This window comes from Lactuca virosa, chromosome 3, assembly GCF_052849685.1.
Source record: "Lactuca virosa cultivar CGN04683 chromosome 3, Lactuca_virosa_CGN04683_v6, whole genome shotgun sequence".
In the NCBI taxonomy this organism is placed as follows: Eukaryota; Viridiplantae; Streptophyta; class Magnoliopsida; order Asterales; family Asteraceae; genus Lactuca; species Lactuca virosa.
In genome coordinates, this window is record NC_136428.1 from 408,614,498 (window position 1) to 408,628,338 (window position 13,841).

A 13,841-nucleotide genomic window follows, 5' to 3' on the forward strand; every position below is an offset into this window, starting at 1 on the left:
GATAAAAGTCCTATGCAGAAAGAAGGAGACGACCCATAGAATTCCAGGTGGGTGATTTCGTAATGCTGAAAGTATCCCCATGGAAAGGCATTATGCGATTTGGAAAGAAAGGAAAACTAAGTCCTAGATTTGTTGGTCCTTTCAAAATCATCAAGAGAATTGGTAAACAAGCATACCGCTTGGAATTGCCTGAAGATTTGGCAGAAATTCATGATGTGTTTCATGCAAGTTATCTACGTAAATGTTTAAGAATATATGATGAAACGGTTCTGTTATCCGAGGTGAAACTGGATAATAAGTTAAGACATGTAGAAGAGCCTAAAGAGATCGTAAACGAAAGAACAACTAATATATGTAATAAAGAAGTGGAGTTGGTGCTTATCAAGTCGAAACACCATAGAGGCCCAAATTATACTTGGGAAAATAAGAATGAGATAAGAACGAAATATACATATCTGTTTTAATCGTTGTAATTTCGGGGACGAAATCCTCAAAATGAGGAGGTATTTGTAACTTACACGTTCAGTTATCGTGTTTTGTTTAAAAATCATATATTTAACATACACGTTCAGTTATCTTGTTTTGTTTAAAAATGAATACTATTTGATATATGATTTTAAGTATTGAGTTCTAACAAGATAGTTTTTACGAGATTTGAAGTAAAACTATGTTTAGAATCATTCGGAAAATATTGGAAGTCTTATGAGATTCCAATCAAAAGTCAACTATCGAAATTAACGAAAATATAAAGTTGGAAATAAATAAAAATAATGTTATTGAAAGTTGTATATTATCTCGTTAGAAACATTTAGGCGAAAACCTCATCGAAATCCGAGTTATAACGAAGAAGTTATGACCAATCGAAGATCCGTGACAAAACCGACAAAACACTATTTAGCATAAAAAGTGAGTTTTCAATAAACTACTTTTTAGCGTTAGTGATTTAAATGAAAGTCGTAGTATTCGTTAAACCGAGAATTTTCATAAAAAGAACGTCAAAATCTGACTTCGTATGAGGAAGTTATATTTTTCTAAGTTTCGGTATAGCAGTATACATCTAAAAACTCAAAATAAAGATCGAGTGATTTTTAGCCGACACAAACTAAACGAGAATCGAAGGTCTCGTCAATAATAGTACAATGGTAAAAAGACAGACGAAAACGGACGTCGCATGAAGAAGTTATATATTTCTAATGGATTTTCCTATCCCGGTGTGTTAAAAATAATAAATATTAAAAAAAGATTCAAAATTACCCAACGAAGTCTAAATGAAATTTGTAGAGTATAATCTCGCCTACGCGTGCATATAAAGAACGTCGTAAACGGAGCTCGTATGAGAATGTTATGAATTTTTTAAGTTTGGGGCACAAAATCCGAGAAATTTCGCATACACACGGCCTAGAATCGGCCACGTGACCCGCTCCTCGCAGGCGCCCCGTGTCCGACGTAGGTCGCATCCTTCTCGAGTCCGAAGTGCGGCCCAACCAGATGCTGACGCGTGTTACTTCGGTGGCGAGCCCGATATCTGACACCTGGTCCCTCGTATGTGAGCCGCGTGTCCTTCTCCCTTCCCTCCGGGATCATACCTAACACCCGAAGAGCGTCCCTCGCAAGGCCCGGTTTTCAGTAAAGCTCCCAGTTTTCATCGAAGAAAGTCATTTAGAGAAACGAAGTGCTGTCCAAATTACCATTTTAACATCCGGTTATTTCACGGTAAGTTCAGTATAGGGACAATTGTATGTTATGTGTTATATGTGCAAGGCTTTCCCCGTGTTATTATGATAATGACATATACCTTTGATCACGAACTGAATGACTAAGCATCACTTGGGTATTGGTATGTAGCCTTTAACCATGAAGTGAATGATTAAGCATCACTTTAGCATTGTCAGAAGGCTAGGTAAGGCTGAAATCCTGTAAATTGCTAGCCAAATGATAATTCGAAATTGTATTTTCTATGCCAATTGTGCTGAAGTCTTATTGATGTATATCATGTTTAAATTGTTATATCTCATTGTTTGTAAATCTTTGAATCATATTATTCGTTGATATGGAAAGCATGTCATATGATACTCATCTGCCTTTGTTGTTCTTTGTCCCTCTTTGCTTCTGTTATACTGATATTATATGGCATAACGTTATTTTGTAATTGTTATTGAACTCACTAAGTGTCACCCGCTTATCCCTCTCAAAGTCTAAATTATTGCAGGTGATAAGCATCCGGTATAGTTATGTACCGTAATAAGATGTAGAATAGTTAATATTATCGCTTTTGTACTTAGTGTATAAATTCCTTGGAAGTTATGTAATATATAAAACTCTGTAAAATCTTAATAGTTGGTTTGTATCCAGTATTTTGATAAACATCCAGTATCTTGTAAATTATATGATGAATATGCATGTAGCATGTTTGCAGTAATAATGTTAAGTAGAAAAAGGGGTCTTTCAAAAATAGTTCATGGTAATGATCCTAATCTAATTCTGGCCAAAAAAACCCGAAAAACTGCAACCTGCCTATCTAACTCGTCGAGTCTCGTTTAGTTGGCTTGATTTGTGCTTGACTCGTCGAGTCAGATCATAGGACTCGTCGAGTCCACTGTCCAAAGAGCAGTTTTTCCAGTTTTCCATCTTTGAACAAATAACCAATGCATCTATATAACAAAAAACAACCCATGGCTCTGATACCACTGTTGGGTTTTGTGTAATATAACACTCCTATGGTGCACCTACAACCCTAATGCTTTGGATCTAAGTTTTCTCTTGTTATACATGCAACAAAAATTATCCAAAGCATGAAGCCTACAACTAGAATACATTTTGATATTTGCAACATAAAATCAAGTTAGAAGAACACCTCTTAGTTGTAGCTTGTAGAATTTAGCCTTTCAAGAACTTAGCACCTCACGTGTGATGCCTCTAATGGAATCAAAAGACACCATGAACAAATGGATGATAACGAGAGAGAGGTCATGAACACACCCAAATCGGATAGCGTTCTACTTGGAACTCTTGGGTGCCAATTTTGGAGCTAAGGGGTTACACATAGAGTGTGGAATTCCTAGATTTTGAACGTGTAAACCCTAATCTACCCCTTGGACTTTTAATCCAATAATCCATATGATAAGCCCTTTGGACTAAATCGTCATGTACTCTACAAATATTTAGTCCACATAATCAACATGGATCATTAGCCCAAACTATAAGTATCACTGATTTACTTAATCAGTCCCCTTAATTTATTTGTCTCTTTTGATCACTAATTAATTCCAAATTAATTCTTGATCAATAATAATTAAATAATGTGATTTCTCAATTAATATATTACACTTATAATATATTAATAAATCATAAATAACCTCTTTCTCAAATATCCATCCTATCAAATTAGACTGGTGAATGCAACGCAAAAGGACCATACTATTATCGAGTCAAGTACATACCAATTATAGTTATGAGCTTAGACACCTAATCCAACACTAGGGAACCCATTGCTAGCAGCAGGTGGTTAGCGGATGTCGCCAACGCCTTTCGTACGAGCAAATGTCTCGAGGGGGACAAGGTCCGACTTGCTTCCTGTCTCCTGAAGGATAGGGCACCCGAATGGTGGGAGGAGGTTGGCCATGCTATTTGTGATGCTGCCCTTGATACTATGACCTGGAGCAATTTCTCGACCAGGTTTAGGGCCGAGTTCACACATGTGATAGAGGAGCACCAGCTTGCGCTGGAGTTCCAGCATCTCCGACAGACGACTGAGACGGTCACTGAGATCACCGCCATGTTCAGGGAGAGGGCCCTTCCCGTTCCGTAGTATGTGGTGAACGACGAGATGAAAAAGGCCTGGTACCATGAGATATTGATGAGCGACATTCGGCAGTTTGTGAGTCGATCCATCTGCAAGACGCTGGAGGATGTGATTGTGAGGGCTCGTGAGAGAGAGAGATTGATTTAGATATGGAGAGGAAGAGGAAACCAAATTTGGCATCTGGTGTGGAGGGTTCGGGCAAGAAGCCCAAGGTAGATTCCCGAGGGAAGGGCCAGTAGGGTCGAGGCCGCTGTGGCAAGTGTGGTAGGACGCACTAGGGGACATGCAGGGCGGGTAGTTCGGGCTGCTTCAAGTGCGGCCAAACTGGTCATGTTAGCATGGACTGTACTGCTACCAACACCACCACGACAGTATCAGATCTGATTCGATTTCATTGTAATCAGAAGGGCCACAAGAGGTCCAAGTGTCCGAGGTTAGTAGCAGCAGGACAGGTGGTGGCACCCGCTTCTGCTACATTAAGGATTACCGATGGACGTTAGGGCCGGACAGAGGCGCCTGTGGCGAAGAGCAGAGCCTTCCAGCTAACAGCAGAGGAGGCACGTGTAGCACCCGATGTTTTGAGGGTTATATATCTTGTCCTTATCTCTTTATTTATATTGACTATTGCTCACGTTTAAGTGTTTTATTATTGGATAGTTCCTTGTGAACGGTATATTTTCTCTGGTATTATTTGACTCGGGGCTACTCGATCTTTTGTATCGCTCGCACTTAGCAAGCGATTTGTTCGTGCTCCTGGGAGCTGGACTATCCTCTTGATGTAGAGATCGCGGATGATAGGACGGTACGGGTTGCGAGGGTTCATCGGGGATGTACACTGTAGTTGTTTGATGAGTAGTTTTCCGTGGATTTAGTCCCCATTCCCCTGCGAGGGAATAAGGTTATCGTGGGTATGGATTGGTTTTGCCCTAATGAGGCAGTCATCGACTGCGAGCAGCAGCTAGTACGAGTTCAGACCCCAAGTGGGGGAGGCATAGTGATCCAGGGTGTGAGGCCGCAGTATGGACCGACTTTTCATTCGGCAGCGAGGGCAAGACGCTACCTTCAGCAGGGTTGCACAGGGTATGTCTCCTATGTTATGGATACCCGAGATAAGGGTAAGGCGACTTTGGATGATGTATCGATCGTACGGGAGTACCCGGATGTATTCCCGAAGGATTTGCCTGGGGTACCTTTGGAGAGACAGGTAGAGTTTATGATTGACCTAGTTCCTGGTGCGGCTCTGATAGCCAAGGCATCATATCGGTTGGCTCCTCCTGAGATGCAGGAGTTGTCTACACAACTGCATGAGCTATTAGACAAGGGATTTATCAGGCCGAGCAGTATGCCATGGGGAGCCCCGATCCTGTTTGTGAAGAAGAAGGACGGGTCGCATCGGATGTGTATAGATTACCGGGAGTTGAATAAGGTAACGTAGAAGAACCGTTATCCCCTCCCGAGGATTGATGACTTATTTGACCAGCTTCAGGTTGCATCTTGGTTCTCCAAGATTGATCTACAATCAGGTTATCACCAGATGTGAGTCAGGGACGACGATGTGCAGAAGACAACCTTTCGGACAGTCTATGGTCATTATGAGTTTGTGGTGATGCCGTTTTGGTTCACCAATGCTCCTGTCCCATTCATGGATCTCATGAACCGTGTGTGCAAACCAATGTTGGACCGGTCTGTGATAGTCTTCATCGATGATATGTTGGTTTACTCCAAGACTCAGGAGCAGCAAGAGGAGCACCTGAAGGAGGTGCTGGAGACACTGAGGAGGGAGAGACTTTTTGCAAAGTTCTCTAAGTGCGAGTTCTGGTTGTGCGAGGTGCAGTTTCTTGGGCACCTTGTCAACCAGAAGGGTATTCTGTTCGATCCGGTCGAGGTAGAAGCCTTGATGCAGTGGGAGGTACCGACGTCTCCATCCGAGATTCGGAGTTTTCTTGGTTTAGCGGGTTATTATCGGAGATTCATCCAGGATTTCTCCAAGATAGCTGTTCCTTTGACCCGACTGACCAAGAAGTCGATGAAATTCCACTGGGGGCCTGAGCAGTAGGTAGCTTTAGAGACTCGCAGATAGCTATTATGCAAGGCACCGATTCTGACCTTGTCGGATGGCGTCGACAATCTCGTGGTTTACTGTGACGCTTCGATCATGGGTATGGCTGCAGTGCTGATGCAGTGGGGTAAAGTGATAGCATACGCTTCGAGGTAGTTGAAGCCTCACTAGGTGAATTACCCGACGCTCGATTTGGAGCTGGGGGTCATGGTTTTCGCCCTCAAGATTTGGCGACACTACCACTATGGGGTTTTTTTACCATTTACACGGACCACAAGAGCCTGACGTATCTGATGGACCAGCCGAATTTGAACATAAGGCAGCGTCGGTGGGTAGATGTGGTGAAGGACTATGATTGTGAGATCCTCTACCACCCGGGAAAGCCAATGTAGTGGCCGATGCTCTCAGCCGTATGGCAGTTGCAGCTCCGATACGAGATATATGCTTAAGGATGATAATGATTACTCAGCTGCTGGAGCGGATTCGGGAGGCGCATGTCGAGGGAATGAAGGAGGAGCGCTGGAAGTGTGAGAGGATCATTGGTCAGGTGGCTTCATTTGATTATGACAGCCATGGGTTATTGACCCTGCATCGGAGGGTCTGGGTTCCTTACTGGGGCGGTGTACACCAGGTTTTGATGGAGGAGGCTCATAAGTCGAGATTCTCCATCCATCCCGGGGCGACAAAGATGTATCTGAATCTTCTCCCTGATTATTGGTGGCCTTGCATGAAGTGGGAGATAACATGGTATGTGGAGCATTGCTTGACGTGCAGGAAAGTCAAGGCTGAGGACCAGCGACCTCACGGCAAGATGCACCCTTTGGATATTCCCGTGTGGAAATGGGAAGATATCACTATGGATTTCATCACGAAGCTTCCCAGGACCGCACGTGGAGTAGATTCGATTTGGGTGATCGTGGATCGATTGACTAAGAGTGCTCATTTCATCCCAATCCAGGAGAGTATATCAGATGAGAAGCTAGCCGAGATCTATGTTCGCGAGGTGGTGGCATGTCATGGAGTGTCGGTGTCGGTTGTGTCAGACCCAGTTGTTCGCTTCACTTCCAGGTTTTGGAAGCAGTTTCATGATGAGATGGGTACTCATCTTCACTTAAGCACATCTTTTCACCCTTAGACTGATGGGCAGAGTGAGAGGACGATCCAGACTCTCGAGGATATGCTACGCCCATGTGTATTGGATTTCGGCGGTAGTTGGGATACGTATCTTCCATTAGCGGAATTTTCGTATAACAATAGTTATCACGCCAACATAGATCGAACTCCCTTTGAGATGCTCTATGGGAGAGAGTGTAGGAACCCAAACTGTTGGGGCGAGGTAGGTCAGAGGGTCATGGGGAGTACTGAGGTGGTAGTCATGACCACAGAGAAGATCCATCAGGTCTAGAGCAGGCTTCAGACTGCTCAGAGTCGGTAGAAAAGCTATGCCGACAAGCACCGTTTAGACCTAGAGTTTTAGGTAAGGGATATGGTCCTCCTGAAGGTGTCACCTTGGAAAGGTGTGATCCGGTTCAGGAAGCAGGGCAAGCTGGGCCCCAGGTACATCGGACCGTTCAGGGTTTTGGCTCCGGTAGGCTGGGCTGCTTATCGATTGGATCTACCACCTGAGCTTAGTCAGATCCACAACACTTTTCATGTCTCCCAGCTACGGAAGTGTTTAGTGGATGATTTTGTGGTTGTGCCTTTGGAGGATATCCAGGTGGACGACCGCCTGAACTAAATTGAGAGGCCAGTGGCGATTCTGGATCGAAAGACAAAAACCTTGAGGAACAAGGTTGTATAGTTGGTGAAGTTAAAGTTGATGCACTGCAAGGCATCAAAATAGACTTGGCAGCCAGAGGAGCAGATGATAGAGCATTTCCCAGAGTTATTCGAGGCAACAAACTTCGAGGACGAAGTCTGACACAAGTGGGGCTGAATTGTAATGCCTGGTTCCTAGTATGCATTTAATTTATAATTTATTCATTTTGGCAGAGTAACTCGATGAGTTGGAAGCCCCAAACTCGTCCAATAGAGATTATCAGGGCCTCATGATTTAAGTAACCTACTTGACGAGATTGGATGCCTCAACTCAACGAGTAGGCCGACCGGGATGAAACCCTAATTTCCAGGGTTCTGCACCCTATTTAAAGGACTTGATCTTTCCACCAGCCCTTCATCAGCCTCCCTAAAACCTTGAATCGTATTGTGAGCTCCTTGTGAGAAACTAGAGGTTTTGAGTGGATTTTTGTGTGTTCTTGTGCTTGATGAAGGACTTGGAAGAACTAGAAGGTCATTGAGCTTGAGGAGAAGCACTAGATCTGGGATCTCGTCTGACTTTGGCAACTTTCTGAGGGAAAAGTCTCAAACTTGATGCTTAATGGCTTAGATCTCTCTTAGTCTTGTTTTATGGATCTTTTTGACCTCATTGTTGGAGCATGATAAACCTTCATAGTCCTGAAGTTAAAATGTCCATTCTAAGTGTTATTTTGTCCTTAAATTCATAAAAAGGGTCCAAAACCCGTTCATGTTCAAGGAAAGACCATATCCATAGAAGTAGGTTGCTATATCTAGAGATTGGGTCCATTTGAGGCATGCAAAGCCATCAAGTTGTCGACTTTATAGATGTATACCATGGAAACAATGTAGATCTGTATTCTGGAACCTTAGATTTGAGGAAAGGGCTTAATGGACAAAGAACTATGAGGAACTCGGCGAGTTCAAGGAGAACTCGAAGAGTTGGGTCGAACAATCCCGATTTTGTTAAAGGGAAGAAATCGGCGAGTTCAAGGAGAACACGGCGAGTTCAAGAATAAACTCGACGAGTTGAATCAACTCAGAGCATTGACTTTGAATTTGACTTTACCATAGTTCACCCTTAAGGGTTATGAGTATGGAATGGTATCTCAGGGGTTGTTTTGGTTTAGGGAGTGAGTATAGCTGATTCTGCGTAGAGACGTTTCAGCTACCATCCGACGGTGAGGTGAGTTTCCTCCTGGTTTGAACGTGTCAAAGGCACCAATTACAGCCCGTATATGTTATGTGTGCTGATTAGTAGCTAAGTGTGGTTTGGGCCCGTATTTTAGCATTATTTGAGTATGGATATGGAATTGATTGATAGATTTGGTTATACTTGTTGTCTCTATGATACTTGTATGTGTGCTTACTAGCTGAGTGTGGGCGAGGCCCATATCTCATAGATCGCTGAGTGTGGGCGAGGCCCGTATCTCATCGATAGCTGAGTGTGGGCGAGTCCTGTATCTCATAGATAGATGAGTGTGGGCGAGGCCCGTATCTCAAAGTTAGCTGAGTGTGGGCGAGGCCCGTATCTCATAGTTAGCAGAGTGTGGGCGAGGCTCGTATTTCCTACTTAGCCGAGTGTGGGCGGGGCTCGTATCTCCTTGAGTGTGGGCGAGGCCCGTATCTCCTAGTAGCATGATTATGTGTATGCTATGTGGTAGTTTGGAGAAATTCACTAAGTTTCGTGCTTACAGTTTTCAGTTTTGGTGTCAGGTACTTCCGGTAGCAAAGGGAAGAGCTCGGGATGACTGCACTGCACAAACCACAATGTTTTGTTGGATTAATTTCTAAGTCCATAACTATATTTGGTATGTACTTGACCCGACCCGGCATGATCCATTTGGGTTGCACTTCACCGGCACAATTTATACGGATAGTCTTTTGAGAATAGTATATTTATGATTTATATTAATATATTATAAGTTCTAATATATTAATATGGAATCATATTATTTAATTAGTATTGATCAAGAATTAATATGGACTCTTATATATATGGACTCTTATATATATGGAATGGGCCAAGTTCATTTAGGTTGGGCTAAGCTTTCATGGATGGTCCATGGAGCTTTTAACCCATGGATCCTATGTAAATGAAAGGTCATGGGTATTAGGGTTTACATGGATGTAACCATAATCCTCCATAATACATAAAGGGGTCCTTGGCTCACAAAATTGGCACAAGTGTGTGAAAATAAGAGTGGGCCGATTTTAGTGTGCATACATATTCTCTCAAGTTCTTCTAAGGTGTTTTGGTGATTTGTGATTCCATTTGAGGCTTCCACACTATTGGGGCTAAGCTCTTAAAGCTTGAAGACATCAAGCTACATCAAAAGGTATGTCATCTAACTAGAACTACGTAGTATAGGTGCTTCATAATATGCTAGTTAGGATGAAACCTTGGAATAGTTAATATTTGCATTTATAATACAGAAAACATAGATCCAAGGTTTATAGGGTTGCATGTATACCATAGGAGTGTTAGAATGCTCAAAACCCAACATGTTTAGCCTGGGATGTTCACTCTGATGTTTTGATATGATACTCTGATTTGATACTATGACTATGTTTTTGCATGGAATGATTTTGATAACTATGGATTATTTAATAATTGAAAATGAAATTTTTGGTCCTGATTTTTGGGATGTTTCACAAGTTGTGGGCCTCGCCCGGCTTCAGACCCCGTCCGGCATCAGGCCCCGCCTGACATCGAGCTGAGCTCGGTAAAACGGGCCTCACCAAACATGCAATAACATATATCAAATAAACACATACACATGCAATAATCACAAATATACATATCATACAAATATCCATCGGGCCCCGCCCGGCATCGGGGCTTGACCTGGAAAAACATATAGACACATCACATGCAAGAGTCACGGAGACAACTAGCATACTAAAAACATAATGTAAACATGGGTTGGCCTTAGTGCCTTCGACCCACTAAACCTGGTAAGGAAACTCACCTCGAATGCTGAAAGATAACTGAATAAATCCATGGCCCAGAAAACAGCTCTACTCAAACCCTAAACAGAAACAATCCCTTGAATACCAATCAATATTTCAAAATTCCTTAAGGTCAAACTTGGTCAAAGTCAAATTCAAAGTGAATGTTCCGAGTTGACTAAACTCATCGAGTTATCCTTCAACTCGCCGAGTTTCCATGAATCACAAAATCGTGATATTTCGAATCAACTTGTCGATTTTCCATTTTAACTCGTCGAGTTCTTCCTTTTTCTACAGAATCGGGACAATCCTAAACCAACTCGTCGCGTTCCCCTATGCACTCGTCGAGTTCCCCTATGGACTCGTCGAGTTCGTCAGTCTACCAGCCCACTTAATGCATTAAGTCATTATTCTTCAAACAAAGGCCTTATATTCCACATCTAGACTAATATTACGTCTACAAGGGTAAAGTTTCCAATTTTACCCATGAAGAACGTGTAACGCCAGTATATCCGGGCTAGTCAATTTAGAGACAATAAACGTCAAAAATAATTTTTTGATAGAAGAGTGTTTAGAATAAATAATCTTAACTAAGTTGTAGTATATGTCACAAGGTTACCATACATATAAAGAACGCAGAAATCCGAGTTATAACGAAGAAGTTATGACCTGTCGAAGTTTCGCGACAGAACAGGCACGACACAACGCGACGTAAATAGTGAATTTACGATAGAGCGATATTTTGCCTTAGCGGTCTAAACGAAAGTCGTAGAATATGTTAAACCGAGAGCGTGCATTAAAAGAACGTCTAAATCTGACTTCGTATGAGGAAGTTATGATTTTTCTAAGTTTCGACTTAGCGGTATACAACCCAAATCTCGAAATTGAGATCGAGTGATATTTGGTCAAACCAATCTAAAGGAGAATCAAAGATCTTGTCGTTAGTAGTCCATCGGTAAAAAGACACATGAAAACGGACTTCTATTGAAGAAGTTATGAAATTCTAACGGAGTTTTCCTGTCCCGACCTACTAAAAATAGTATAATAAAAATAAATTCAAAATTAGGCGACAGAGTCTAAACGAAAGTTGTAAAGCTTAGTCTCACCTACGCGTGAATATAAAGAAAGCCAAAAACGGAGCTCGTATGAGGAAGATATGATTTTCTGAAGTTTTTAAATAATTAAAATATATTATTTTTATTACATATTCGGATAATATCCGAATTGGTGACTCTTCCGATCTGATCCGAAGATTACGCCCAGCGTACTGCTTGTAGAGGCATTACGCCCAGCGTAATCAGGATTTACGCCCAACGTAAATCGGGGTTTCAACCCCTATAAATAGAAGTCGTGGGCAACCGAGTTTTGTTGCTCATTTCTACCTCTCTCTCTCCCGGTTTACCTCGTTTTACGTGCAAGATTTACCCCCGAAGCCCCGGTATCATTCCCGAGACACGAAGCAAGTCCCGAAGCCCCGAGGATCCCGAGAAGTAAAGTTTTCGAGCCGAAACTCTGCCCGCGTAAAGCCCGGTTTTGGAGAAAACATCCCGATTTTATCGGAAAGGATTATTTTAAGAGACGAGGTGTTGTCCGATCATCGTCTAATCAGGTGAGTGTATAGTCCCTTTCATAAACACGGTTTTAACACAAGTATTGTTTGAATGTAATAAGTATATGTTTTGGGTGAGTGTGTAGTCACTCTCTTCTAACACATAAATATGAAGTATTTGCTATGAAATACGTGTTATGTGTTTATATATTGTTGTTTATTTAAGATGAGTGCGGAATGGATGTTTTATATAGTTTTAAATGAGTTAAACTGTATATGTATTTTATATCTACAAATATGTTGGGTAGAACATGCGTAGATGAGATAGTTGGTGTGGATTGGGCATAGTTATTGATCCGGGAGTATGGATCAAATCAGGAGATTAGTTTTAGATCCGGGAGTATGGATCAGGTGAAGAGATTAGTTTTAGATCCGGGAGTATGGATCAGGTGAAGAGATTAGTTTTAGATCTGTGAGTAGGGATCAGGTAAAGAGGAAGGTTTTAGATACGAGAGTTTAGATCATGTCGTTGTGAGGATCGATGGGGTGGGATAAGAGTTGCTTTTATATGGTGAAATTATATAAGTTTGTGAGTTCTAGTATATATATATATATATATATATATATATATATATATATATATATATATGATATAACATTGTGGGATGACAACCCTATATGCTCACCAGGCTCCCAAGCCTGACCCACTCAGTTTTCTTTGCATTACAGATTATGGCACGAGAGCATAAGTTCGCTGACATAACGAGAGATTTTGGATTATACGCCAGTAGTTATAAATAACTGTTCTAAGGTCTATTTTGTTCTGTTTATGCTTTTGGTATGTATTGAACATGACATCTCGAGATTTTGTTATATAACGAAAATACATTTCTTTAAAGAAATGCTTTGATAAATTCTTATCATATTTTGTTTTGGGAACAAATTCCGGAAATGTTTTCTGTAAAAGATTACTTTGATTTTAAAAACAAAGCATAAACAAATCGGTCTTTTTTGGCCGTGAAATTGGGGATGTCACAGTTGGTATCAAAGCATTAGTTTAAGTGAACTAGGAATTTGTAGGATTTCTAGACTTAAACTTATAATGCTAAGCGATGAGTGTGAGATGAGTGTCTACCTTATTTTAGACACGAGCACTAATATATTTTAGCAAAGATGCCTAAAATGCTTTTATGTGCTAAATGTTATATGTTTTCCATATATGATATTATTTGTTCGGATCTATGGTTTGTTGCCGACCGGGTCTCGAAACCTTATGTGTTAAGGATTCTAAGCGTACGACTACGATATTAGAATGTAACATCCGGGATTTCGGGGATGTCAGTTTGTGTTTCAATTAGGAGGATTTAGGAGGGACTCGACGAGTCGAGAGTCTGAATCACCGAGTCACGTCGAGTTGATTGCGGGTATTTAATGAAAGGACTCGCTGAGTAGGTGTTGGGCAGAGAAAACCCTAAGTTCCAGGGTTGGAGCCTATTTAAAGGAGCTTATGACCTTGGATGCGCCTCATATCTCCTGTGAGAAACCCTAAATCGCCATTGGAGCCTTGGGAGAGTTCTTATGATGAAATCAAGTAATTTGGTGGGTTTTGTAGAAGGAAAAGAGCATGACTCAAGCAAGGAACGAGATGGGGGCAGTGGATCAAGCATCTCTTCGCATAGGACTGC